General features: G+C 38.5%; 1 pseudogene; it reads right to left on the reverse strand.

The window, feature by feature from the left end:
* Nucleotides 1–1,394: 1,394 nt before the first annotated feature.
* LOC115277956 lies at nucleotides 1,395–2,226 on the reverse strand (annotated as a pseudogene).
* Between the last annotated feature and the right edge of the window lie 1,804 nt (nucleotides 2,227–4,030).

A 4,030-nucleotide genomic window follows, 5' to 3' on the forward strand; every position in this document is an offset into this window, starting at 1 on the left:
CATTTCTTAGGGCTGCTGTAGGAAATTACCGACTGGATGACTTAAATCAACAGAAATTTTTTTAAGGTTTTCTTTTTCCAGAAATTAATTTGGTCACAGTTCTTTCTGGAGGCTAGAAGTCCAAAGTCTAGACATGAGCAGGGCCATGCCCCCTCTGAAGGTTTTAGAGCAAAACTGTATTAGCTTCTTCCTAGCTTCTGGTGATTCCCAGTAATCCTTGGTGGTCCTCGGCTTGTTGGAAACCATCTCTGGCCTCTGTCTTCACATGACCGTTTCTCCCTGTGTGACTCTGTCTCCAAATCTCCCTCATTGTATCCTCATTGGATTGAGGGTCCCTTCTTATCCAGTATGACTGCATTTTAACTTGATTATACCTGCAAAGACCCTATTTCCAAATAAGGTCACAGTCAAGAACATTGGAGGTTAGAACTAACATATCTTTCTAGGAGACACAATTCAACCCACTTCAGCTCCCCATTATCCATCACCTAGCTTCAATAACTATCTATATATTGCCAAAACAGCTTCATTTATGCCTCCCATTCCCTACCTTCAGCCCATTACTGTTTTTTTTCCCGAAGCCTTATGGAGGTATTTATACAATAAAATTCACCAAAGATAAAGATACAATTAAATCATTTTTAGTAACTTTGTACAGTTATACAACCATCACCACAATTATTTTTAGAATATTGCCAGCATCCTAGCACTTTCCCCTATGGGTGCAAACACTCACCTCCACTTCAAGCTCAGCCCTGGGCAAACATTGACCAGTTTTCTGTGTCTACAAATATTCCCCTCTGGGCATTTTATTTAAGTGGAATCATATGCGACCATGTGTGTCTGGCTGTTTTCATTTAGCATAAAGTTTTTGAAGTTCATCCATGTTATAACTTATATCAGTATTTCATTACTTTTTATTGCTGAATAATATTATATGCTGAATAATTTTCCATGGTTACCATATTTTATTTATCAGTTCACCAATTGGTGGACATTTGGATTGTTTCCAGTTTGGGGCTAATATGTGTGATGCTGCCCTGAACATTCATGTACAAGTTTGTGTGGACCTGTTTTCATTTCTGTTGGGTTGATACCTAGAAGTCATACAGTAATTCTGTTTAGTGCCTACTGTTTTCCAAAGCAGCATATTATTTTACATTCCCATCAACAGTGTATAAGGATTCTAATTTCTTCACATCATCACCAATACTTGTTATTGACTTTTTTATTATGGCCATTCTAGTGGGTGTGAAATGCTAACTCATGGTTTTGATTTGCATTTATCTGATGACTAATGAATTTGAGGATCTTTGCATGTGTGTATTTGTGTATCTTCTTTGGAGAAATGCTTATTCAAGTTTGTTGCTCTTTTTTTTTTTTAGTTTGGGAATGACCTTTATTGAGCTTATCCACTGGAGTGGAAATATTGTCTGTACAAAACCAAATGTTTGTTACTATAACTTCTGCATCACAATTAAAATCCAAACAGTTTTTTAAAAACAGTCAACTCAATCAAAACCCACTACTTCAGAATCAATAGCTTCTTTGAAGCCACAGTAACACTTAAATATGGTTATGACTCGAATGCAGAAATTTGGTTGGTTGGAAAGCTAATTAAACTTCCAACTTGCTCAAATAGAATTACAAAAAGGCAAAATTGTGTTTTTCACAGAGATACAGTCCACTGGAATCACCAACACTGGACAGCTGTTAAGAGTATTTAGAGTCCTGAGATAACAAGGAATCCAGGCATCCTTTCAACAGTCTTCTGTTGTCCTTTCTTCCCAATCAGAGATTTATGGATGACACCACCACCGGCAATTGTAGCCTTGATGAGAGAATCCAATTCCTCATCTCCATGAATAGCAAGTCGCAAGTGACGAGGAGTAATACGCTTTACCTTAGAGTCCTTTGATGCATTTCCTGCCAATTGAAGTACCTCTGCAGAGAGGTACTCCAGGATGGCTAAGCTGTACACAGCGGCAGTCGCGCCCACACGTCCATGACTGGTCGTCCTAGATTTCAGGTGTCGATGAATACGGCCCACCGGGAACTGCAAGCCGGCTGTCTGCGAGCGGGAAACCGCCTTTGTCTTGGCCTTTCCGGAGTCCTTCCCAGCCTTACCGCCAGCCATTTCGAATTCTGCTGAAGCTCAAACAAGCAAGGCAGAGAAAAGACCAGTCAGATAGCCAGCCAGATCCCACCGCCTACTCCTTCGTCGCATTGCGATTCAAACTGTGCTTGTTGCTCATTTTTTGAAAGTTTATTTTGAAAGAGAGAGAGAGCAAGCATGAGCAGGGGGAGGGGCAAAGAGAGAGAATCCCAGAGCTAGACTCTGAGCTCAAACTCACAAACCATGAGATCATGACCTGAGCTGGAATTGAGTCAGAAGCTTAACCTCTTAAGCCACCCAGGTGCCCCTTTTGCTCATTTTTAAATTGAGTTATTGGGCTTTTTTTTTATTATTGAGCTATAAAAGTTTATATATTCTAGATACCAGTCCCTTATCAGATATATAATTTGTAAATATTTTCTCCCATTCTTTGGGTTCTCATTTCACTCTCTTGCAGTATCAGTTTGTTGTCCAAAACCGACCTCCATGCTTTGGAGCCAAAATATAACACGAAAACACAGTTTGAGATAAAGAGGAATAATAGCTTTATTGCTTTGCCAGGCAAAGGAGGCTACAGCAGGATATGCCTTCAAAACACTGCAAACCTGCCCAGAGGAAGGGGCTGGGGGCCAGGGATTTATGGGGAAATACAGGATCTAGCTGTTTTTGACAGGAATAGTGTACTTGCTGCCAGCCAGTCAGGTCTTTAGGGGGGTACTGGGTTCCTCAAAGAAGAGGCTAAGAAGGGAGGAGGAGAGGTTTGCAGAAGAGAGGAAAAATGTTACTTTAAAATAGAACCTCGTGAGGCATGTGGGTGGTTCAGTTGGTTAAAGCATGGCTCAGGTCATAATCTCATGGTTCAAGCCCTGTATCAGGCTCTGTGCTGACAACTAGAGCCTGCTTGGGATTCTCTCTCCCTCTCTCTCTGCCCCTTCCCCACTCTTGAGTGCTCTCGCTCTCTCTCAAAATAAGTAAAAACATTTAAAAAATAAAATAAGATCAAGCCTCACTGAAGCATTAGGACAGCCATTTTGATTTTTGTTCAACTTTATGCCTTTAAACTGTTCCACTGTGAAGCATAAAAGTTTTTAATTTTGGTGAAGTCCAGTTTCTCTATCTCTTTTTCTTTTGTTCCTTATGCTTTTGGTGGCATATCTAAGAATCCAGTGCTAAATATGAAGTCATGAGCTATAATCCTATATTTTCTTCTAAGAGTTTTATACTTTTAGCTCTTACTTAGGTCTTTGATCTTTTTTTCACTAATTGTTACATATGGTGTGAGATAAGAATCAAATTTCATTATTTTGCATATGGCTATTCAGTTGCCCCAGCACTATTTATTGAAGGCTATTATTTTCCCATTAAATGAAACTGGTGGCATCCTTGTCAAAAATCAATTGGCCATAGACACATGAGTTTACTTCTGGACTTCCAATTCTATTTCATTCAGCTATATTTCCTCCTAGTAACACACTGTCTTGATTATTCTTGGTTTGTAGTTAAGTTTTGAAATTAAGAAGTGTGAGTCCTTTAACTTTGCTCTTTTTTTTTCAAGATTGTTTTGGTTACTCTTTGCAATTCCATGTGAAATCTAGAATCATCTTGTCAATTTCTACAAAGAAGCTAGCCAGAATTCTGATATTGGGTTGAATCTTTAGATCATTTTGGAGAGTATTACCATTTAACAATATAGACTTTCCAATTCATGAGCGTAATATCCTTTCCCATATATTTAGATTTTCCTCCATTTCTTTCAACAATGTTTTTTTCAGAGTATGTTTTCTGCATCTTTTGTTAAGTGGTTCCTAAGTATTTTTTTCTTCTTGATGCTATTGTAAATATAATTATCCTCTCAATTTCATTTTAAGATTGTTCATTGCAACAGCATAGAAATATAATTGATAATTTTGCATA

This window comes from Suricata suricatta, chromosome 14 (genome assembly GCF_006229205.1).
Source record: "Suricata suricatta isolate VVHF042 chromosome 14, meerkat_22Aug2017_6uvM2_HiC, whole genome shotgun sequence".
In the NCBI taxonomy this organism is placed as follows: Eukaryota; Metazoa; Chordata; class Mammalia; order Carnivora; family Herpestidae; genus Suricata; species Suricata suricatta.